Source organism: Rhinoderma darwinii, unplaced genomic scaffold (assembly GCF_050947455.1).
Source record: "Rhinoderma darwinii isolate aRhiDar2 unplaced genomic scaffold, aRhiDar2.hap1 Scaffold_507, whole genome shotgun sequence".
Lineage (NCBI taxonomy): Eukaryota > Metazoa > Chordata > Amphibia > Anura > Rhinodermatidae > Rhinoderma > Rhinoderma darwinii.
Genome location: NW_027464054.1, coordinates 1 through 23964, shown reverse-complemented (window position 1 = coordinate 23964; position 23964 = coordinate 1). Strand labels below are relative to the sequence as shown.

Here is a 23964-nt window from a genome sequence, read left to right as displayed (position 1 = left end):
CTATTGAGCGCAGCATCTGAGGGGTTAATCTGCCGGATCGGAGAGTAGCTCCGGTCCTGGCAGTTACAGGAGGGTGCCAGCTGTATAATACAGCTGTCACCCCGCCGTGATGGTGCCGGCTCTGCTTCTGAGCCCGCACCATCACTGCGCCGTATATATACGGCGCTTTGCGGGAACCACCTCCCGACAGCGCCGTATATATACGGCGTATGTCGGGAAGGGGTTAAAAGGGGAGATCCCTTCAGAAAGACAGAAACAATAGCAAAGACAAAAAACACTTTTGGAATCTGCTTTTAGTCAACACATAAGGAAAGGGTGCACCGGTCCTGGAAATACTGCAATACCAGGTCAATGCGTGGAGTGGACAGAGCAAGCTCTATTTCCATCTCCCTGTTCTAAAAATCCATTTAATATATGGTCCCCAGATAGGGGACGTATCAGATATTAAACTGATAAGAACAGATACTACACTTGATCTTAGCCAAAAGGCCGAGAAGCGATAACCCGAACGGGCCGCGCGTTGCCCGAGCCTGCCCGATACTGCTGTTCAGCCCTTGCAGCGATTCAGCCTACTTCTAGGCAATTCCATGGGGCCCTGCAGGCTCACACACTCACAGCTACACGGGAGGTGAATAAAGGCCGGAGAGGAAGCCAGACAGGATTTGCTTCTTTTGCTTGCACCACAATGCAGTGCTGAAAGAGGAGGAATCTACATAAAAACGCCTTCCTGGCAACGCCCAAATGCCCTGCTGCCATGCAGATAAACACTGGCAGCGGCAGCAAGTGCATGCCCACAGCCACCCCTTGTTCCTTCACACCTTGTATCAGCTGTAATCCAGTCCAGTCCAGTGCTGCCTGCTGAGCAGCACTGACCAACACTGCCTGGGCCCAGGCTTTTATCTCTGAGGCCCCATTATGATGTCAGAAAGCTGGCTCTGGAATCCTGAGGGCTCCACTATGACACGTGCAAAGTTCCGTCTGAACTTTATATAAGACGGTGAGGCTCAGTCAGTCACTCAGTGTTGCCTGAGAGGGCAACACTGCAACAGCCGGCCGCCAGGCTGTCTTTTTTTTTGCACAGCTAGTTGCCTCCAGGAGGCCACAAGAGGGAGACAAGGGACTGCAAAATGGAAAATAGGCATCCACCAACTTTACAGACAACTTCTCCTTGCTCCTACAACCTCCATCCTTGCACAGTTTGTTATTCTTCTAGGTAACATAGTAACAAATCCAAATTGCTGCTCTCTTTGTAGGCAAGCAAGGCTTTGTTGCAACTGCAATTCTTACTTCTTCTTGAAATGTAGGGACGACAGTACATTCCATCACATCCATCTAGTGTACACAGGTAGGTCCATTGTGGCGGGCAGGCGAGCGGGCGGGCTGCTTTATTGGCTGTTTGCTGTTCCCCTACTCCACTCCACTATTTGACTGTTGTGCTGCATCAATCAATCAATCAATCAATCAATCAATCAATCAATCAGTGGCTGGCTCAGGTGCAGCTCTTTAACTTACCTAAAAGGGAGGGCGGAGAGAAGACAAGGAAGGTGAATGAGGTGTTCCAATGTGAAATGCCGGAAACACAGAAACACAGACGACACACAACAAGAGGTGGCAATCTATTCATTAATTGCATTTAATCAATGAGCTCATTATCACTCATGCATTGTCCAACAGGTGTTGAAATAATGGGATTAAAAGGGGAGATCCCTTCAGAAAGACAGAAACAATAGCAAAGACAAAAAACACTTTTGGAATCTGCTTTTAGTCAACACATAAGGAAAGGGTGCACCGGTCCTGGAAATACTGCAATACCAGGTCAATGCGTGGAGTGGACAGAGCAAGCTCTATTTCCATCTCCCTGTTCTAAAAATCCATTTAATATATGGTCCCCAGATAGGGGACGTATCAGATATTAAACTGATAAGAACAGATACTACACTTGATCTTAGCCAAAAGGCCGAGAAGCGATAACCCGAACGGGCCGCGCGTTGCCCGAGCCTGCCCGATACTGCTGTTCAGCCCTTGCAGCGATTCAGCCTACTTCTAGGCAATTCCATGGGGCCCTGCAGGCTCACACACTCACAGCTACACGGGAGGTGAATAAAGGCCGGAGAGGAAGCCAGACAGGATTTGCTTCTTTTGCTTGCACCACAATGCAGTGCTGAAAGAGGAATCTACATAAAAACGCCTTCCTGGCAACGCCCAAATGCCCTGCTGCCATGCAGATAAACACTGGCAGCGGCAGCAAGTGCATGCCCACAGCCACCCCTTGTTCCTTCACACCTTGTATCAGCTGTAATCCAGTCCAGTCCAGTGCTGCCTGCTGAGCAGCACTGACCAACACTGCCTGGGCCCAGGCTTTTATCTCTGAGGCCCCATTATGATGTCAGAAAGCTGGCTCTGGAATCCTGAGGGCTCCACTATGACACGTGCAAAGTTCCGTCTGAACTTTATATAAGACGGTGAGGCTCAGTCAGTCACTCAGTGTTGCCTGAGAGGGCAACACTGCAACAGCCGGCCGCCAGGCTGTCTTTTTTTTGCACAGCTAGTTGCCTCCAGGAGGCCACAAGAGGGAGACAAGGGACTGCAAAATGGAAAATAGGCATCCACCAACTTTACAGACAACTTCTCCTTGCTCCTACAACCTCCATCCTTGCACAGTTTGTTATTCTTCTAGGTAACATAGTAACAAATCCAAATTGCTGCTCTCTTTGTAGGCAAGCAAGGCTTTGTTGCAACTGCAATTCTTACTTCTTCTTGAAATGTAGGGACGACAGTACATTCCATCACATCCATCTAGTGTACACAGGTAGGTCCATTGTGGCGGGCAGGCGAGCGGGCGGGCTGCTTTATTGGCTGTTTGCTGTTCCCCTACTCCACTCCACTATTTGACTGTTGTGCTGCATCAATCAATCAATCAATCAATCAATCAATCAATCAATCAATCAATCAATCAATCAGTGGCTGGCTCAGGTGCAGCTCTTTAACTTACCTAAAAGGGAGGGCGGAGAGAAGACAAGGAAGGTGAATGAGGTGTTCCAATGTGAAATGCCGGAAACACAGAAACACAGACGACACACAACAAGAGGTGGCAATCTATTCATTAATTGCATTTAATCAATGAGCTCATTATCACTCATGCATTGTCCAACAGGTGTTGAAATAATGGGATTAAAAGGGGAGATCCCTTCAGAAAGACAGAAACAATAGCAAAGACAAAAAACACTTTTGGAATCTGCTTTTAGTCAACACATAAGGAAAGGGTGCACCGGTCCTGGAAATACTGCAATACCAGGTCAATGCGTGGAGTGGACAGAGCAAGCTCTATTTCCATCTCCCTGTTCTAAAAATCCATTTAATATATGGTCCCCAGATAGGGGACGTATCAGATATTAAACTGATAAGAACAGATACTACACTTGATCTTAGCCAAAAGGCCGAGAAGCGATAACCCGAACGGGCCGTGCGTTGCCCGAGCCTGCCCGATACTGCTGTTCAGCCCTTGCAGCGATTCAGCCTACTTCTAGGCAATTCCATGGGGCCCTGCAGGCTCACACACTCACAGCTACACGGGAGGTGAATAAAGGCCGGAGAGGAAGCCAGACAGGATTTGCTTCTTTTGCTTGCACCACAATGCAGTGCTGAAAGAGGAGGAATCTACATAAAAACGCCTTCCTGGCAACGCCCAAATGCCCTGCTGCCATGCAGATAAACACTGGCAGCGGCAGCAAGTGCATGCCCACAGCCACCCCTTGTTCCTTCACACCTTGTATCAGCTGTAATCCAGTCCAGTCCAGTGCTGCCTGCTGAGCAGCACTGACCAACACTGCCTGGGCCCAGGCTTTTATCTCTGAGGCCCCATTATGATGTCAGAAAGCTGGCTCTGGAATCCTGAGGGCTCCACTATGACACGTGCAAAGTTCCGTCTGAACTTTATATAAGACGGTGAGGCTCAGTCAGTCACTCAGTGTTGCCTGAGAGGGCAACACTGCAACAGCCGGCCGCCAGGCTGTCTTTTTTTTGCACAGCTAGTTGCCTCCAGGAGGCCACAAGAGGGAGACAAGGGACTGCAAAATGGAAAATAGGCATCCACCAACTTTACAGACAACTTCTCCTTGCTCCTACAACCTCCATCGCACAGTTTGTTATTCTTCTAGGTAACATAGTAACAAATCCAAATTGCTGCTCTCTTTGTAGGCAAGCAAGGCTTTGTTGCAACTGCAATTCTTACTTCTTCTTGAAATGTAGGGACGACAGTACACATCCATCTAGTGTACACAGGTAGGTCCATTGTGGCGGGCAGGCGAGCGGGCGGGCTGCTTTATTGGCTGTTTGCTGTTCCCCTACTCCACTCCACTATTTGACTGTTGTGCTGCATCAATCAATCAATCAATCAATCAATCAATCAATCAATCAATCAATCAATCAATCAGTGGCTGGCTCAGGTGCAGCTCTTTAACTTACCTAAAAGGGAGGGCGGAGAGAAGACAAGGAAGGTGAATGAGGTGTTCCAATGTGAAATGCCGGAAACACAGAAACACAGACGACACACAACAAGAGGTGGCAATCTATTCATTAATTGCATTTAATCAATGAGCTCATTATCACTCATGCATTGTCCAACAGGTGTTGAAATAATGGGATTAAAAGGGGAGATCCCTTCAGAAAGACAGAAACAATAGCAAAGACAAAAAACACTTTTGGAATCTGCTTTTAGTCAACACATAAGGAAAGGGTGCACCGGTCCTGGAAATACTGCAATACCAGGTCAATGCGTGGAGTGGACAGAGCAAGCTCTATTTCCATCTCCCTGTTCTAAAAATCCATTTAATATATGGTCCCCAGATAGGGGACGTATCAGATATTAAACTGATAAGAACAGATACTACACTTGATCTTAGCCAAAAGGCCGAGAAGCGATAACCCGAACGGGCCGCGCGTTGCCCGAGCCTGCCCGATACTGCTGTTCAGCCCTTGCAGCGATTCAGCCTACTTCTAGGCAATTCCATGGGGCCCTGCAGGCTCACACACTCACAGCTACACGGGAGGTGAATAAAGGCCGGAGAGGAAGCCAGACAGGATTTGCTTCTTTTGCTTGCACCACAATGCAGTGCTGAAAGAGGAGGAATCTACATAAAAACGCCTTCCTGGCAACGCCCAAATGCCCTGCTGCCATGCAGATAAACACTGGCAGCGGCAGCAAGTGCATGCCCACAGCCACCCCTTGTTCCTTCACACCTTGTATCAGCTGTAATCCAGTCCAGTCCAGTGCTGCCTGCTGAGCAGCACTGACCAACACTGCCTGGGCCCAGGCTTTTATCTCTGAGGCCCCATTATGATGTCAGAAAGCTGGCTCTGGAATCCTGAGGGCTCCACTATGACACGTGCAAAGTTCCGTCTGAACTTTATATAAGACGGTGAGGCTCAGTCAGTCACTCAGTGTTGCCTGAGAGGGCAACACTGCAACAGCCGGCCGCCAGGCTGTCTTTTTTTTGCACAGCTAGTTGCCTCCAGGAGGCCACAAGAGGGAGACAAGGGACTGCAAAATGGAAAATAGGCATCCACCAACTTTACAGACAACTTCTCCTTGCTCCTACAACCTCCATCCTTGCACAGTTTGTTATTCTTCTAGGTAACATAGTAACAAATCCAAATTGCTGCTCTCTTTGTAGGCAAGCAAGGCTTTGTTGCAACTGCAATTCTTACTTCTTCTTGAAATGTAGGGACGACAGTACATTCCATCACATCCATCTAGTGTACACAGGTAGGTCCATTGTGGCGGGCAGGCGAGCGGGCGGGCTGCTTTATTGGCTGTTTGCTGTTCCCCTACTCCACTCCACTATTTGACTGTTGTGCTGCATCAATCAATCAATCAATCAATCAATCAATCAATCAATCAATCAATCAATCAATCAGTGGCTGGCTCAGGTGCAGCTCTTTAACTTACCTAAAAGGGAGGGCGGAGAGAAGACAAGGAAGGTGAATGAGGTGTTCCAATGTGAAATGCCGGAAACACAGAAACACAGACGACACACAACAAGAGGTGGCAATCTATTCATTAATTGCATTTAATCAATGAGCTCATTATCACTCATGCATTGTCCAACAGGTGTTGAAATAATGGGATTAAAAGGGGAGATCCCTTCAGAAAGACAGAAACAATAGCAAAGACAAAAAACACTTTTGGAATCTGCTTTTAGTCAACACATAAGGAAAGGGTGCACCGGTCCTGGAAATACTGCAATACCAGGTCAATGCGTGGAGTGGACAGAGCAAGCTCTATTTCCATCTCCCTGTTCTAAAAATCCATTTAATATATGGTCCCCAGATAGGGGACGTATCAGATATTAAACTGATAAGAACAGATACTACACTTGATCTTAGCCAAAAGGCCGAGAAGCGATAACCCGAACGGGCCGCGCGTTGCCCGAGCCTGCCCGATACTGCTGTTCAGCCCTTGCAGCGATTCAGCCTACTTCTAGGCAATTCCATGGGGCCCTGCAGGCTCACACACTCACAGCTACACGGGAGGTGAATAAAGGCCGGAGAGGAAGCCAGACAGGATTTGCTTCTTTTGCTTGCACCACAATGCAGTGCTGAAAAAGGAGGAATCTACATAAAAACGCCTTCCTGGCAACGCCCAAATGCCCTGCTGCCATGCAGATAAACACTGGCAGCGGCAGCAAGTGCATGCCCACAGCCACCCCTTGTTCCTTCACACCTTGTATCAGCTGTAATCCAGTCCAGTCCAGTGCTGCCTGCTGAGCAGCACTGACCAACACTGCCTGGGCCCAGGCTTTTATCTCTGAGGCCCCATTATGATGTCAGAAAGCTGGCTCTGGAATCCTGAGGGCTCCACTATGACACGTGCAAAGTTCCGTCTGAACTTTATATAAGACGGTGAGGCTCAGTCAGTCACTCAGTGTTGCCTGAGAGGGCAACACTGCAACAGCCGGCCGCCAGGCTGTCTTTTTTTTGCACAGCTAGTTGCCTCCAGGAGGCCACAAGAGGGAGACAAGGGACTGCAAAATGGAAAATAGGCATCCACCAACTTTACAGACAACTTCTCCTTGCTCCTACAACCTCCATCCTTGCACAGTTTGTTATTCTTCTAGGTAACATAGTAACAAATCCAAATTGCTGCTCTCTTTGTAGGCAAGCAAGGCTTTGTTGCAACTGCAATTCTTACTTCTTCTTGAAATGTAGGGACGACAGTACATTCCATCACATCCATCTAGTGTACACAGGTAGGTCCATTGTGGCGGGCAGGCGAGCGGGCGGGCTGCTTTATTGGCTGTTTGCTGTTCCCCTACTCCACTCCACTATTTGACTGTTGTGCTGCATCAATCAATCAATCAATCAATCAATCAATCAATCAATCAATCAATCAATCAATCAGTGGCTGGCTCAGGTGCAGCTCTTTAACTTACCTAAAAGGGAGGGCGGAGAGAAGACAAGGAAGGTGAATGAGGTGTTCCAATGTGAAATGCCGGAAACACAGAAACACAGACGACACACAACAAGAGGTGGCAATCTATTCATTAATTGCATTTAATCAATGAGCTCATTATCACTCATGCATTGTCCAACAGGTGTTGAAATAATGGGATTAAAAGGGGAGATCCCTTCAGAAAGACAGAAACAATAGCAAAGACAAAAAACACTTTTGGAATCTGCTTTTAGTCAACACATAAGGAAAGGGTGCACCGGTCCTGGAAATACTGCAATACCAGGTCAATGCGTGGAGTGGACAGAGCAAGCTCTATTTCCATCTCCCTGTTCTAAAAATCCATTTAATATATGGTCCCCAGATAGGGGACGTATCAGATATTAAACTGATAAGAACAGATACTACACTTGATCTTAGCCAAAAGGCCGAGAAGCGATAACCCGAACGGGCCGCGCGTTGCCCGAGCCTGCCCGATACTGCTGTTCAGCCCTTGCAGCGATTCAGCCTACTTCTAGGCAATTCCATGGGGCCCTGCAGGCTCACACACTCACAGCTACACGGGAGGTGAATAAAGGCCGGAGAGGAAGCCAGACAGGATTTGCTTCTTTTGCTTGCACCACAATGCAGTGCTGAAAGAGGAGGAATCTACATAAAAACGCCTTCCTGGCAACGCCCAAATGCCCTGCTGCCATGCAGATAAACACTGGCAGCGGCAGCAAGTGCATGCCCACAGCCACCCCTTGTTCCTTCACACCTTGTATCAGCTGTAATCCAGTCCAGTCCAGTGCTGCCTGCTGAGCAGCACTGACCAACACTGCCTGGGCCCAGGCTTTTATCTCTGAGGCCCCATTATGATGTCAGAAAGCTGGCTCTGGAATCCTGAGGGCTCCACTATGACACGTGCAAAGTTCCGTCTGAACTTTATATAAGACGGTGAGGCTCAGTCAGTCACTCAGTGTTGCCTGAGAGGGCAACACTGCAACAGCCGGCCGCCAGGCTGTCTTTTTTTTGCACAGCTAGTTGCCTCCAGGAGGCCACAAGAGGGAGACAAGGGACTGCAAAATGGAAAATAGGCATCCACCAACTTTACAGACAACTTCTCCTTGCTCCTACAACCTCCATCCTTGCACAGTTTGTTATTCTTCTAGGTAACATAGTAACAAATCCAAATTGCTGCTCTCTTTGTAGGCAAGCAAGGCTTTGTTGCAACTGCAATTCTTACTTCTTCTTGAAATGTAGGGACGACAGTACATTCCATCACATCCATCTAGTGTACACAGGTAGGTCCATTGTGGCGGGCAGGCGAGCGGGCGGGCTGCTTTATTGGCTGTTTGCTGTTCCCCTACTCCACTCCACTATTTGACTGTTGTGCTGCATCAATCAATCAATCAATCAATCAATCAATCAATCAATCAATCAATCAATCAATCAGTGGCTGGCTCAGGTGCAGCTCTTTAACTTACCTAAAAGGGAGGGCGGAGAGAAGACAAGGAAGGTGAATGAGGTGTTCCAATGTGAAATGCCGGAAACACAGAAACACAGACGACACACAACAAGAGGTGGCAATCTATTCATTAATTGCATTTAATCAATGAGCTCATTATCACTCATGCATTGTCCAACAGGTGTTGAAATAATGGGATTAAAAGGGGAGATCCCTTCAGAAAGACAGAAACAATAGCAAAGACAAAAAACACTTTTGGAATCTGCTTTTAGTCAACACATAAGGAAAGGGTGCACCGGTCCTGGAAATACTGCAATACCAGGTCAATGCGTGGAGTGGACAGAGCAAGCTCTATTTCCATCTCCCTGTTCTAAAAATCCATTTAATATATGGTCCCCAGATAGGGGACGTATCAGATATTAAACTGATAAGAACAGATACTACACTTGATCTTAGCCAAAAGGCCGAGAAGCGATAACCCGAACGGGCCGCGCGTTGCCCGAGCCTGCCCGATACTGCTGTTCAGCCCTTGCAGCGATTCAGCCTACTTCTAGGCAATTCCATGGGGCCCTGCAGGCTCACACACTCACAGCTACACGGGAGGTGAATAAAGGCCGGAGAGGAAGCCAGACAGGATTTGCTTCTTTTGCTTGCACCACAATGCAGTGCTGAAAGAGGAGGAATCTACATAAAAACGCCTTCCTGGCAACGCCCAAATGCCCTGCTGCCATGCAGATAAACACTGGCAGCGGCAGCAAGTGCATGCCCACAGCCACCCCTTGTTCCTTCACACCTTGTATCAGCTGTAATCCAGTCCAGTCCAGTGCTGCCTGCTGAGCAGCACTGACCAACACTGCCTGGGCCCAGGCTTTTATCTCTGAGGCCCCATTATGATGTCAGAAAGCTGGCTCTGGAATCCTGAGGGCTCCACTATGACACGTGCAAAGTTCCGTCTGAACTTTATATAAGACGGTGAGGCTCAGTCAGTCACTCAGTGTTGCCTGAGAGGGCAACACTGCAACAGCCGGCCGCCAGGCTGTCTTTTTTTTGCACAGCTAGTTGCCTCCAGGAGGCCACAAGAGGGAGACAAGGGACTGCAAAATGGAAAATAGGCATCCACCAACTTTACAGACAACTTCTCCTTGCTCCTACAACCTCCATCCTTGCACAGTTTGTTATTCTTCTAGGTAACATAGTAACAAATCCAAATTGCTGCTCTCTTTGTAGGCAAGCAAGGCTTTGTTGCAACTGCAATTCTTACTTCTTCTTGAAATGTAGGGATGACAGTACATTCCATCACATCCATCTAGTGTACACAGGTAGGTCCATTGTGGCGGGCAGGCGAGCGGGCGGGCTGCTTTATTGGCTGTTTGCTGTTCCCCTACTCCACTCCACTATTTGACTGTTGTGCTGCATCAATCAATCAATCAATCAATCAATCAATCAATCAATCAATCAATCAATCAATCAATCAATCAATCAATCAATCAGTGGCTGGCTCAGGTGCAGCTCTTTAACTTACCTAAAAGGGAGGGCGGAGAGAAGACAAGGAAGGTGAATGAGGTGTTCCAATGTGAAATGCCGGAAACACAGAAACACAGACGACACACAACAAGAGGTGGCAATCTATTCATTAATTGCATTTAATCAATGAGCTCATTATCACTCATGCATTGTCCAACAGGTGTTGAAATAATGGGATTAAAAGGGGAGATCCCTTCAGAAAGACAGAAACAATAGCAAAGACAAAAAACACTTTTGGAATCTGCTTTTAGTCAACACATAAGGAAAGGGTGCACCGGTCCTGGAAATACTGCAATACCAGGTCAATGCGTGGAGTGGACAGAGCAAGCTCTATTTCCATCTCCCTGTTCTAAAAATCCATTTAATATATGGTCCCCAGATAGGGGACGTATCAGATATTAAACTGATAAGAACAGATACTACACTTGATCTTAGCCAAAAGGCCGAGAAGCGATAACCCGAACGGGCCGCGCGTTGCCCGAGCCTGCCCGATACTGCTGTTCAGCCCTTGCAGCGATTCAGCCTACTTCTAGGCAATTCCATGGGGCCCTGCAGGCTCACACACTCACAGCTACACGGGAGGTGAATAAAGGCCGGAGAGGAAGCCAGACAGGATTTGCTTCTTTTGCTTGCACCACAATGCAGTGCTGAAAGAGGAGGAATCTACATAAAAACGCCTTCCTGGCAACGCCCAAATGCCCTGCTGCCATGCAGATAAACACTGGCAGCGGCAGCAAGTGCATGCCCACAGCCACCCCTTGTTCCTTCACACCTTGTATCAGCTGTAATCCAGTCCAGTCCAGTGCTGCCTGCTGAGCAGCACTGACCAACACTGCCTGGGCCCAGGCTTTTATCTCTGAGGCCCCATTATGATGTCAGAAAGCTGGCTCTGGAATCGTGAGGGCTCCACTATGACACGTGCAAAGTTCCGTCTGAACTTTATATAAGACGGTGAGGCTCAGTCAGTCACTCAGTGTTGCCTGAGAGGGCAACACTGCAACAGCCGGCCGCCAGGCTGTCTTTTTTTTGCACAGCTAGTTGCCTCCAGGAGGCCACAAGAGGGAGACAAGGGACTGCAAAATGGAAAATAGGCATCCACCAACTTTACAGACAACTTCTCCTTGCTCCTACAACCTCCATCCTTGCACAGTTTGTTATTCTTCTAGGTAACATAGTAACAAATCCAAATTGCTGCTCTCTTTGTAGGCAAGCAAGGCTTTGTTGCAACTGCAATTCTTACTTCTTCTTGAAATGTAGGGACGACAGTACATTCCATCACATCCATCTAGTGTACACAGGTAGGTCCATTGTGGCGGGCAGGCGAGCGGGCGGGCTGCTTTATTGGCTGTTTGCTGTTCCCCTACTCCACTCCACTATTTGACTGTTGTGCTGCATCAATCAATCAATCAATCAATCAATCAATCAATCAATCAATCAATCAATCAATCAATCAGTGGCTGGCTCAGGTGCAGCTCTTTAACTTACCTAAAAGGGAGGGCGGAGAGAAGACAAGGAAGGTGAATGAGGTGTTCCAATGTGAAATGCCGGAAACACAGAAACACAGACGACACACAACAAGAGGTGGCAATCTATTCATTAATTGCATTTAATCAATGAGCTCATTATCACTCATGCATTGTCCAACAGGTGTTGAAATAATGGGATTAAAAGGGGAGATCCCTTCAGAAAGACAGAAACAATAGCAAAGACAAAAAACACTTTTGGAATCTGCTTTTAGTCAACACATAAGGAAAGGGTGCACCGGTCCTGGAAATACTGCAATACCAGGTCAATGCGTGGAGTGGACAGAGCAAGCTCTATTTCCATCTCCCTGTTCTAAAAATCCATTTAATATATGGTCCCCAGATAGGGGACGTATCAGATATTAAACTGATAAGAACAGATACTACACTTGATCTTAGCCAAAAGGCCGAGAAGCGATAACCCGAACGGGCCGCGCGTTGCCCGAGCCTGCCCGATACTGCTGTTCAGCCCTTGCAGCGATTCAGCCTACTTCTAGGCAATTCCATGGGGCCCTGCAGGCTCACACACTCACAGCTACACGGGAGGTGAATAAAGGCCGGAGAGGAAGCCAGACAGGATTTGCTTCTTTTGCTTGCACCACAATGCAGTGCTGAAAGAGGAGGAATCTACATAAAAACGCCTTCCTGGCAACGCCCAAATGCCCTGCTGCCATGCAGATAAACACTGGCAGCGGCAGCAAGTGCATGCCCACAGCCACCCCTTGTTCCTTCACACCTTGTATCAGCTGTAATCCAGTCCAGTCCAGTGCTGCCTGCTGAGCAGCACTGACCAACACTGCCTGGGCCCAGGCTTTTATCTCTGAGGCCCCATTATGATGTCAGAAAGCTGGCTCTGGAATCGTGAGGGCTCCACTATGACACGTGCAAAGTTCCGTCTGAACTTTATATAAGACGGTGAGGCTCAGTCAGTCACTCAGTGTTGCCTGAGAGGGCAACACTGCAACAGCCGGCCGCCAGGCTGTCTTTTTTTTGCACAGCTAGTTGCCTCCAGGAGGCCACAAGAGGGAGACAAGGGACTGCAAAATGGAAAATAGGCATCCACCAACTTTACAGACAACTTCTCCTTGCTCCTACAACCTCCATCCTTGCACAGTTTGTTATTCTTCTAGGTAACATAGTAACAAATCCAAATTGCTGCTCTCTTTGTAGGCAAGCAAGGCTTTGTTGCAACTGCAATTCTTACTTCTTCTTGAAATGTAGGGACGACAGTACATTCCATCACATCCATCTAGTGTACACAGGTAGGTCCATTGTGGCGGGCAGGCGAGCGGGCGGGCTGCTTTATTGGCTGTTTGCTGTTCCCCTACTCCACTCCACTATTTGACTGTTGTGCTGCATCAATCAATCAATCAATCAATCAATCAATCAATCAATCAATCAATCAATCAATCAATCAATCAATCAGTGGCTGGCTCAGGTGCAGCTCTTTAACTTACCTAAAAGGGAGGGCGGAGAGAAGACAAGGAAGGTGAATGAGGTGTTCCAATGTGAAATGCCGGAAACACAGAAACACAGACGACACACAACAAGAGGTGGCAATCTATTCATTAATTGCATTTAATCAATGAGCTCATTATCACTCATGCATTGTCCAACAGGTGTTGAAATAATGGGATTAAAAGGGGAGATCCCTTCAGAAAGACAGAAACAATAGCAAAGACAAAAAACACTTTTGGAATCTGCTTTTAGTCAACACATAAGGAAAGGGTGCACCGGTCCTGGAAATACTGCAATACCAGGTCAATGCGTGGAGTGGACAGAGCAAGCTCTATTTCCATCTCCCTGTTCTAAAAATCCATTTAATATATGGTCCCCAGATAGGGGACGTATCAGATATTAAACTGATAAGAACAGATACTACACTTGATCTTAGCCAAAAGGCCGAGAAGCGATAACCCGAACGGGCCGCGCGTTGCCCGAGCCTGCCCGATACTGCTGTTCAGCCCTTGCAGCGATTCAGCCTACTTCTAGGCAATTCCATGGGGCCCTGCAGGCTCACACACTCACAGCTACACGGGAGGTGAATAAAGGCCGGAGAGGAAGCCAGACAGGATTTGCTTCTTTTGCTTGCACCACAATGCAGTGCTGAAAGAGGAGGAATCTACATAAAAACGCCTTCCTGGCAACGCCCAAATGCCCTGCTGCCATGCAGATAAACACTGGCAGCGGCAGCAAGTGCATGCCCACAGCCACCCCTTGTTCCTTCACACCTTGTATCAGCTGTAATCCAGTCCAGTCCAGTGCTGCCTGCTGAGCAGCACTGACCAACACTGCCTGGGCCCAGGCTTTTATCTCTGAGGCCCCATTATGATGTCAGAAAGCTGGCTCTGGAATCCTGAGGGCTCCACTATGACACGTGCAAAGTTCCGTCTGAACTTTATATAAGACGGTGAGGCTCAGTCAGTCACTCAGTGTTGCCTGAGAGGGCAACACTGCAACAGCCGGCCGCCAGGCTGTCTTTTTTTTGCACAGCTAGTTGCCTCCAGGAGGCCACAAGAGGGAGACAAGGGACTGCAAAATGGAAAATAGGCATCCACCAACTTTACAGACAACTTCTCCTTGCTCCTACAACCTCCATCCTTGCACAGTTTGTTATTCTTCTAGGTAACATAGTAACAAATCCAAATTGCTGCTCTCTTTGTAGGCAAGCAAGGCTTTGTTGCAACTGCAATTCTTACTTCTTCTTGAAATGTAGGGACGACAGTACATTCCATCACATCCATCTAGTGTACACAGGTAGGTCCATTGTGGCGGGCAGGCGAGCGGGCGGGCTGCTTTATTGGCTGTTTGCTGTTCCCCTACTCCACTCCACTATTTGACTGTTGTGCTGCATCAATCAATCAATCAATCAATCAATCAATCAATCAATCAATCAATCAGTGGCTGGCTCAGGTGCAGCTCTTTAACTTACCTAAAAGGGAGGGCGGAGAGAAGACAAGGAAGGTGAATGAGGTGTTCCAATGTGAAATGCCGGAAACACAGAAACACAGACGACACACAACAAGAGGTGGCAATCTATTCATTAATTGCATTTAATCAATGAGCTCATTATCACTCATGCATTGTCCAACAGGTGTTGAAATAATGGGATTAAAAGGGGAGATCCCTTCAGAAAGACAGAAACAATAGCAAAGACAAAAAACACTTTTGGAATCTGCTTTTAGTCAACACATAAGGAAAGGGTGCACCGGTCCTGGAAATACTGCAATACCAGGTCAATGCGTGGAGTGGACAGAGCAAGCTCTATTTCCATCTCCCTGTTCTAAAAATCCATTTAATATATGGTCCCCAGATAGGGGACGTATCAGATATTAAACTGATAAGAACAGATACTACACTTGATCTTAGCCAAAAGGCCGAGAAGCGATAACCCGAACGGGCCGCGCGTTGCCCGAGCCTGCCCGATACTGCTGTTCAGCCCTTGCAGCGATTCAGCCTACTTCTAGGCAATTCCATGGGGCCCTGCAGGCTCACACACTCACAGCTACACGGGAGGTGAATAAAGGCCGGAGAGGAAGCCAGACAGGATTTGCTTCTTTTGCTTGCACCACAATGCAGTGCTGAAAGAGGAGGAATCTACATAAAAACGCCTTCCTGGCAACGCCCAAATGCCCTGCTGCCATGCAGATAAACACTGGCAGCGGCAGCAAGTGCATGCCCACAGCCACCCCTTGTTCCTTCACACCTTGTATCAGCTGTAATCCAGTCCAGTCCAGTGCTGCCTGCTGAGCAGCACTGACCAACACTGCCTGGGCCCAGGCTTTTATCTCTGAGGCCCCATTATGATGTCAGAAAGCTGGCTCTGGAATCCTGAGGGCTCCACTATGACACGTGCAAAGTTCCGTCTGAACTTTATATAAGACGGTGAGGCTCAGTCAGTCACTCAGTGTTGCCTGAGAGGGCAACACTGCAACAGCCGGCCGCCAGGCTGTCTTTTTTTTGCACAGCTAGTTGCCTCCAGGAGGCCACAAGAGGGAGACAAGGGACTGCAAAATGGAAAATAGGCATCCACCAACTTTACAGACAACTTCTCCTTGCTCCTACAACCTCCATCCTTGCACAGTTTGTTATTCTTCTAGGTAACATAGTAACAAATCCAAATTGCTGCTCTCTTTGTAGGCAAGCAAGGCTTTGTTGCAACTGCAATTCTTACTTCTTCTTGAAATGTAGGGACGACAGTACATTCCATCACATCCATCTAGTGTACACAGGTAGGTCCATTGTGGCGGGCAGGCGAGCGGGCGGGCTGCTTTATTGGCTGTTTGCTGTTCCCCTACTCCACTCCACTATTTGACTGTTGTGCTGCATCAATCAATCAATCAATCAATCAATCAATCAATCAATCAATCAATCAATCAGTGGCTGGCTCAGGTGCAGCTCTTTAACTTACCTAAAAGGGAGGGCGGAGAGAAGACAAGGAAGGTGAATGAGGTGTTCCAATGTGAAATGCCGGAAACACAGAAACACAGACGACACACAACAAGAGGTGGCAATCTATTCATTAATTGCATTTAATCAATGAGCTCATTATCACTCATGCATTGTCCAACAGGTGTTGAAATAATGGGATTAAAAGGGGAGATCCCTTCAGAAAGACAGAAACAATAGCAAAGACAAAAAACACTTTTGGAATCTGCTTTTAGTCAACACATAAGGAAAGGGTGCACCGGTCCTGGAAATACTGCAATACCAGGTCAATGCGTGGAGTGGACAGAGCAAGCTCTATTTCCATCTCCCTGTTCTAAAAATCCATTTAATATATGGTCCCCAGATAGGGGACGTATCAGATATTAAACTGATAAGAACAGATACTACACTTGATCTTAGCCAAAAGGCCGAGAAGCGATAACCCGAACGGGCCGCGCGTTGCCCGAGCCTGCCCGATACTGCTGTTCAGCCCTTGCAGCGATTCAGCCTACTTCTAGGCAATTCCATGGGGCCCTGCAGGCTCACACACTCACAGCTACACGGGAGGTGAATAAAGGCCGGAGAGGAAGCCAGACAGGATTTGCTTCTTTTGCTTGCACCACAATGCAGTGCTGAAAGAGGAGGAATCTACATAAAAACGCCTTCCTGGCAACGCCCAAATGCCCTGCTGCCATGCAGATAAACACTGGCAGCGGCAGCAAGTGCATGCCCACAGCCACCCCTTGTTCCTTCACACCTTGTATCAGCTGTAATCCAGTCCAGTCCAGTGCTGCCTGCTGAGCAGCACTGACCAACACTGCCTGGGCCCAGGCTTTTATCTCTGAGGCCCCATTATGATGTCAGAAAGCTGGCTCTGGAATCCTGAGGGCTCCACTATGACACGTGCAAAGTTCCGTCTGAACTTTATATAAGACGGTGAGGCTCAGTCAGTCACTCAGTGTTGCCTGAGAGGGCAACACTGCAACAGCCGGCCGCCAGGCTGTCTTTTTTTTGCACAGCTAGTTGCCTCCAGGAGGCCACAAGAGGGAGACAAGGGACTGCAAAATGGAAAATAGGCATCCACCAACTTTACAGACAACTTCTCCTTGCTCCTACAACCTCCATCCTTGCACAGTTTGTTATTCTTCTAGGTAACATAGTAACAAATCCAAATTGCTGCTCTCTTTGTAGGCAAGCAAGGCTTTGTTGCAACTGCAATTCTTACTTCTTCTTGAAATGTAGGGACGACAGTACATTCCATCACATCCATCTAGTGTACACAGGTAGGTCCATTGTGGCGGGCAGGCGAGCGGGCGGGCTGCTTTATTGGCTGTTTGCTGTTCCCCTACTCCACTCCACTATTTGACTGTTGTGCTGCATCAATCAATCAATCAATCAATCAATCAATCAATCAATCAGTGGCTGGCTCAGGTGCAGCTCTTTAACTTACCTAAAAGGGAGGGCGGAGAGAAGACAAGGAAGGTGAATGAGGTGTTCCAATGTGAAATGCCGGAAACACAGAAACACAGACGACACACAACAAGAGGTGGCAATCTATTCATTAATTGCATTTAATCAATGAGCTCATTATCACTCATGCATTGTCCAACAGGTGTTGAAATAATGGGATTAAAAGGGGAGATCCCTTCAGAAAGACAGAAACAATAGCAAAGACAAAAAACACTTTTGGAATCTGCTTTTAGTCAACACATAAGGAAAGGGTGCACCGGTCCTGGAAATACTGCAATACCAGGTCAATGCGTGGAGTGGACAGAGCAAGCTCTATTTCCATCTCCCTGTTCTAAAAATCCATTTAATATATGGTCCCCAGATAGGGGACGTATCAGATATTAAACTGATAAGAACAGATACTACACTTGATCTTAGCCAAAAGGCCGAGAAGCGATAACCCGAACGGGCCGCGCGTTGCCCGAGCCTGCCCGATACTGCTGTTCAGCCCTTGCAGCGATTCAGCCTACTTCTAGGCAATTCCATGGGGCCCTGCAGGCTCACACACTCACAGCTACACGGGAGGTGAATAAAGGCCGGAGAGGAAGCCAGACAGGATTTGCTTCTTTTGCTTGCACCACAATGCAGTGCTGAAAGAGGAGGAATCTACATAAAAACGCCTTCCTGGCAACGCCCAAATGCCCTGCTGCCATGCAGATAAACACTGGCAGCGGCAGCAAGTGCATGCCCACAGCCACCCCTTGTTCCTTCACACCTTGTATCAGCTGTAATCCAGTCCAGTCCAGTGCTGCCTGCTGAGCAGCACTGACCAACACTGCCTGGGCCCAGGCTTTTATCTCTGAGGCCCCATTATGATGTCAGAAAGCTGGCTCTGGAATCCTGAGGGCTCCACTATGACACGTGCAAAGTTCCGTCTGAACTTTATATAAGACGGTGAGGCTCAGTCAGTCACTCAGTGTTGCCTGAGAGGGCAACACTGCAACAGCCGACCGCCAGGCTGTCTTTTTTTTGCACAGCTAGTTGCCTCCAGGAGGCCACAAGAGGGAGACAAGGGACTGCAAAATGGAAAATAGGCATCCACCAACTTTACAGACAACTTCTCCTTGCTCCTACAACCTCCATCCTTGCACAGTTTGTTATTCTTCTAGGTAACATAGTAACAAATCCAAATTGCTGCTCTCTTTGTAGGCAAGCAAGGCTTTGTTGCAACTGCAATTCTTACTTCTTCTTGAAATGTAGGGACGACAGTACATTCCATCACATCCATCTAGTGTACACAGGTAGGTCCATTGTGGCGGGCAGGCGAGCGGGCGGGCTGCTTTATTGGCTGTTTGCTGTTCCCCTACTCCACTCCACTATTTGACTGTTGTGCTGCATCAATCAATCAATCAATCAATCAATCAATCAATCAATCAATCAATCAATCAATCAATCAGTGGCTGGCTCAGGTGCAGCTCTTTAACTTACCTAAAAGGGAGGGCGGAGAGAAGACAAGGAAGGTGAATGAGGTGTTCCAATGTGAAATGCCGGAAACACAGAAACACAGACGACACACAACAAGAGGTGGCAATCTATTCATTAATTGCATTTAATCAATGAGCTCATTATCACTCATGCATTGTCCAACAGGTGTTGAAATAATGGGATTAAAAGGGGAGATCCCTTCAGAAAGACAGAAACAATAGCAAAGACAAAAAACACTTTTGGAATCTGCTTTTAGTCAACACATAAGGAAAGGGTGCACCGGTCCTGGAAATACTGCAATACCAGGTCAATGCGTGGAGTGGACAGAGCAAGCTCTATTTCCATCTCCCTGTTCTAAAAATCCATTTAATATATGGTCCCCAGATAGGGGACGTATCAGATATTAAACTGATAAGAACAGATACTACACTTGATCTTAGCCAAAAGGCCGAGAAGCGATAACCCGAACGGGCCGCGCGTTGCCCGAGCCTGCCCGATACTGCTGTTCAGCCCTTGCAGCGATTCAGCCTACTTCTAGGCAATTCCATGGGGCCCTGCAGGCTCACACACTCACAGCTACACGGGAGGTGAATAAAGGCCGGAGAGGAAGCCAGACAGGATTTGCTTCTTTTGCTTGCACCACAATGCAGTGCTGAAAGAGGAGGAATCTACATAAAAACGCCTTCCTGGCAACGCCCAAATGCCCTGCTGCCATGCAGATAAACACTGGCAGCGGCAGCAAGTGCATGCCCACAGCCACCCCTTGTTCCTTCACACCTTGTATCAGCTGTAATCCAGTCCAGTCCAGTGCTGCCTGCTGAGCAGCACTGACCAACACTGCCTGGGCCCAGGCTTTTATCTCTGAGGCCCCATTATGATGTCAGAAAGCTGGCTCTGGAATCCTGAGGGCTCCACTATGACACGTGCAAAGTTCCGTCTGAACTTTATATAAGACGGTGAGGCTCAGTCAGTCACTCAGTGTTGCCTGAGAGGGCAACACTGCAACAGCCGGCCGCCAGGCTGTCTTTTTTTTGCACAGCTAGTTGCCTCCAGGAGGCCACAAGAGGGAGACAAGGGACTGCAAAATGGAAAATAGGCATCCACCAACTTTACAGACAACTTCTCCTTGCTCCTACAACCTCCATCCTTGCACAGTTTGTTATTCTTCTAGGTAACATAGTAACAAATCCAAATTGCTGCTCTCTTTGTAGGCAAGCAAGGCTTTGTTGCAACTGCAATTCTTACTTCTTCTTGAAATGTAGGGACGACAGTACATTCCATCACATCCATCTAGTGTACACAGGTAGGTCCATTGTGGCGGGCAGGCGAGCGGGCGGGCTGCTTTATTGGCTGTTTGCTGTTCCCCTACTCCACTCCACTATTTGACTGTTGTGCTGCATCAATCAATCAATCAATCAATCAATCAATCAATCAATCAATCAATCAATCAATCAATCAGTGGCTGGCTCAGGTGCAGCTCTTTAACTTACCTAAAAGGGAGGGCGGAGAGAAGACAAGGAAGGTGAATGAGGTGTTCCAATGTGAAATGCCGGAAACACAGAAACACAGACGACACACAACAAGAGGTGGCAATCTATTCATTAATTGCATTTAATCAATGAGCTCATTATCACTCATGCATTGTCCAACAGGTGTTGAAATAATGGGATTAAAAGGGGAGATCCCTTCAGAAAGACAGAAACAATAGCAAAGACAAAAAACACTTTTGGAATCTGCTTTTAGTCAACACATAAGGAAAGGGTGCACCGGTCCTGGAAATACTGCAATACCAGGTCAATGCGTGGAGTGGACAGAGCAAGCTCTATTTCCATCTCCCTGTTCTAAAAATCCATTTAATATATGGTCCCCAGATAGGGGACGTATCAGATATTAAACTGATAAGAACAGATACTACACTTGATCTTAGCCAAAAGGCCGAGAAGCGATAACCCGAACGGGCCGCGCGTTGCCCGAGCCTGCCCGATACTGCTGTTCAGCCCTTGCAGCGATTCAGCCTACTTCTAGGCAATTCCATGGGGCCCTGCAGGCTCACACACTCACAGCTACAGGGGAGGTGAATAAAGGCCGGAGAGGAAGCCAGACAGGATTTGCTTCTTTTGCTTGCACCACAATGCAGTGCTGAAAGAGGAGGAATCTACATAAAAACGCCTTCCTGGCAACGCCCAAATGCCCTGCTGCCATGCAGATAAACACTGGCAGCGGCAGCAAGTGCATGCCCACAGCCACCCCTTGTTCCTTCACACCTTGTATCAGCTGTAATCCAGTCCAGTCCAGTGCTGCCTGCTGAGCAGCACTGACCAACACTGCCTGGGCCCAGGCTTTTATCTCTGAGGCCCCATTATGATGTCAGAAAGCTGGCTCTGGAATCCTGAGGGCTCCACTATGACACGTGCAAAGTTCCGTCTGAACTTTATATAAGACGGTGAGGCTCAGTCAGTCACTCAGTGTTGCCTGAGAGGGCAACACTGCAACAGCCGGCCGCCAGGCTGTCTTTTTTTTGCACAGCTAGTTGCCTCCAGGAGGCCACAAGAGGGAGACAAGGGACTGCAAAATGGAAAATAGGCATCCACCAACTTTACAGACAACTTCTCCTTGCTCCTACAACCTCCATCCTTGCACAGTTTGTTATTCTTCTAGGTAACATAGTAACAAATCCAAATTGCTGCTCTCTTTGTAGGCAAGCAAGGCTTTGTTGCAACTGCAATTCTTACTTCTTCTTGAAATGTAGGGACGACAGTACATTCCATCACATCCATCTAGTGTACACAGGTAGGTCCATTGTGGCGGGCAGGCGAGCGGGCGGGCTGCTTTATTGGCTGTTTGCTGTTCCCCTACTCCACTCCACTATTTGACTGTTGTGCTGCATCAATCAATCAATCAATCAATCAATCAATCAATCAATCAATCAATCAATCAGTGGCTGGCTCAGGTGCAGCTCTTTAACTTACCTAAAAGGGAGGGCGGAGAGAAGACAAGGAAGGTGAATGAGGTGTTCCAATGTGAAATGCCGGAAACACAGAAACACAGACGACACACAACAAGAGGTGGCAATCTATTCATTAATTGCATTTAATCAATGAGCTCATTATCACTCATGCATTGTCCAACAGGTGTTGAAATAATGGGATTAAAAGGGGAGATCCCTTCAGAAAGACAGAAACAATAGCAAAGACAAAAAACACTTTTGGAATCTGCTTTTAGTCAACACATAAGGAAAGGGTGCACCGGTCCTGGAAATACTGCAATACCAGGTCAATGCGTGGAGTGGACAGAGCAAGCTCTATTTCCATCTCCCTGTTCTAAAAATCCATTTAATATATGGTCCCCAGATAGGGGACGTATCAGATATTAAACTGATAAGAACAGATACTACACTTGATCTTAGCCAAAAGGCCGAGAAGCGATAACCCGAACGGGCCGCGCGTTGCCCGAGCCTGCCCGATACTGCTGTTCAGCCCTTGCAGCGATTCAGCCTACTTCTAGGCAATTCCATGGGGCCCTGCAGGCTCACACACTCACAGCTACACGGGAGGTGAATAAAGGCCGGAGAGGAAGCCAGACAGGATTTGCTTCTTTTGCTTGCACCACAATGCAGTGCTGAAAGAGGAGGAATCTACATAAAAACGCCTTCCTGGCAACGCCCAAATGCCCTGCTGCCATGCAGATAAACACTGGCAGCGGCAGCAAGTGCATGCCCACAGCCACCCCTTGTTCCTTCACACCTTGTATCAGCTGTAATCCAGTCCAGTCCAGTGCTGCCTGCTGAGCAGCACTGACCAACACTGCCTGGGCCCAGGCTTTTATCTCTGAGGCCCCATTATGATGTCAGAAAGCTGGCTCTGGAATCCTGAGGGCTCCACTATGACACGTGCAAAGTTCCATCTGAACTTTATATAAGACGGTGAGGCTCAGTCAGTCACTCAGTGTTGCCTGAGAGGGCAACACTGCAACAGCCGGCCGCCAGGCTGTCTTTTTTTTGCACAGCTAGTTGCCTCCAGGAGGCCACAAGAGGGAGACAAGGGACTGCAAAATGGAAAATAGGCATCCACCAACTTTACAGACAACTTCTCCTTGCTCCTACAACCTCCATCCTTGCACAGTTTGTTATTCTTCTAGGTAACATAGTAACAAATCCAAATTGCTGCTCTCTTTGTAGGCAAGCAAGGCTTTGTTGCAACTGCAATTCTTACTTCTTCTTGAAATGTAGGGACGACAGTACATTCCATCACATCCATCTAGTGTACACAGGTAGGTCCATTGTGGCGGGCAGGCGAGCGGGCGGGCTGCTTTATTGGCTGTTTGCTGTTCCCCTACTCCACTCCACTATTTGACTGTTGTGCTGCATCAATCAATCAATCAATCAATCAATCAATCAATCAATCAATCAATCAATCAATCAATCAATCAATCAGTGGCTGGCTCAGGTGCAGCTCTTTAACTTACCTAAAAGGGAGGGCGGAGAGAAGACAAGGAAGGTGAATGAGGTGTTCCAATGTGAAATGCCGGAAACACAGAAACACAGACGACACACAACAAGAGGTGGCAATCTATTCATTAATTGCATTTAATCAATGAGCTCATTATCACTCATGCATTGTCCAACAGGTGTTGAAATAATGGGATTAAAAGGGGAGATCCCT

At 47.8% G+C, this 23964-nt stretch overlaps 16 non-coding genes across 16 annotated transcripts; all 16 read right to left on the bottom strand.

Annotated features, from left to right (window-relative positions):
* Positions 1–310: 310 nt before the first annotated feature.
* On the bottom strand, positions 311–501 carry LOC142720839 (U2 spliceosomal RNA). The gene has a single exon (XR_012873605.1). It is a non-coding gene; the product is annotated as a U2 spliceosomal RNA (small nuclear RNA).
* Positions 502–1778: 1277 nt separating this feature from the next.
* Positions 1779–1969, bottom strand: LOC142720838 (U2 spliceosomal RNA). Its single transcript, XR_012873604.1, has one exon. It is a non-coding gene; the product is annotated as a U2 spliceosomal RNA (small nuclear RNA).
* Positions 1970–3258: 1289 nt separating this feature from the next.
* Positions 3259–3449, bottom strand: LOC142720836 (U2 spliceosomal RNA). Its single transcript, XR_012873602.1, has one exon. It is a non-coding gene; the product is annotated as a U2 spliceosomal RNA (small nuclear RNA).
* A 1281-nt stretch (positions 3450–4730) lies between these two features.
* LOC142720835 (U2 spliceosomal RNA) lies at positions 4731–4921 on the bottom strand. The gene has a single exon (XR_012873601.1). It is a non-coding gene; the product is annotated as a U2 spliceosomal RNA (small nuclear RNA).
* Positions 4922–6213: 1292 nt separating this feature from the next.
* Positions 6214–6404, bottom strand: LOC142720828 (U2 spliceosomal RNA). Its single transcript, XR_012873594.1, has one exon. It is a non-coding gene; the product is annotated as a U2 spliceosomal RNA (small nuclear RNA).
* Positions 6405–7696: 1292 nt separating this feature from the next.
* Positions 7697–7887, bottom strand: LOC142720816 (U2 spliceosomal RNA). Its single transcript, XR_012873583.1, has one exon. It is a non-coding gene; the product is annotated as a U2 spliceosomal RNA (small nuclear RNA).
* Positions 7888–9179: 1292 nt separating this feature from the next.
* LOC142720804 (U2 spliceosomal RNA) lies at positions 9180–9370 on the bottom strand. Its single transcript, XR_012873571.1, has one exon. It is a non-coding gene; the product is annotated as a U2 spliceosomal RNA (small nuclear RNA).
* A 1312-nt stretch (positions 9371–10682) lies between these two features.
* LOC142720792 (U2 spliceosomal RNA) lies at positions 10683–10873 on the bottom strand. Its single transcript, XR_012873559.1, has one exon. It is a non-coding gene; the product is annotated as a U2 spliceosomal RNA (small nuclear RNA).
* A 1296-nt stretch (positions 10874–12169) lies between these two features.
* LOC142720780 (U2 spliceosomal RNA) lies at positions 12170–12360 on the bottom strand. The gene has a single exon (XR_012873547.1). It is a non-coding gene; the product is annotated as a U2 spliceosomal RNA (small nuclear RNA).
* Positions 12361–13664: 1304 nt separating this feature from the next.
* LOC142720768 (U2 spliceosomal RNA) lies at positions 13665–13855 on the bottom strand. The gene has a single exon (XR_012873535.1). It is a non-coding gene; the product is annotated as a U2 spliceosomal RNA (small nuclear RNA).
* A 1284-nt stretch (positions 13856–15139) lies between these two features.
* LOC142720756 (U2 spliceosomal RNA) lies at positions 15140–15330 on the bottom strand. The gene has a single exon (XR_012873523.1). It is a non-coding gene; the product is annotated as a U2 spliceosomal RNA (small nuclear RNA).
* Positions 15331–16618: 1288 nt separating this feature from the next.
* LOC142720744 (U2 spliceosomal RNA) lies at positions 16619–16809 on the bottom strand. Its single transcript, XR_012873511.1, has one exon. It is a non-coding gene; the product is annotated as a U2 spliceosomal RNA (small nuclear RNA).
* Positions 16810–18085: 1276 nt separating this feature from the next.
* LOC142720875 (U2 spliceosomal RNA) lies at positions 18086–18276 on the bottom strand. Its single transcript, XR_012873639.1, has one exon. It is a non-coding gene; the product is annotated as a U2 spliceosomal RNA (small nuclear RNA).
* A 1296-nt stretch (positions 18277–19572) lies between these two features.
* Positions 19573–19763, bottom strand: LOC142720861 (U2 spliceosomal RNA). Its single transcript, XR_012873627.1, has one exon. It is a non-coding gene; the product is annotated as a U2 spliceosomal RNA (small nuclear RNA).
* Positions 19764–21059: 1296 nt separating this feature from the next.
* LOC142720849 (U2 spliceosomal RNA) lies at positions 21060–21250 on the bottom strand. The gene has a single exon (XR_012873615.1). It is a non-coding gene; the product is annotated as a U2 spliceosomal RNA (small nuclear RNA).
* A 1288-nt stretch (positions 21251–22538) lies between these two features.
* LOC142720837 (U2 spliceosomal RNA) lies at positions 22539–22729 on the bottom strand. The gene has a single exon (XR_012873603.1). It is a non-coding gene; the product is annotated as a U2 spliceosomal RNA (small nuclear RNA).
* Between the last annotated feature and the right edge of the window lie 1235 nt (positions 22730–23964).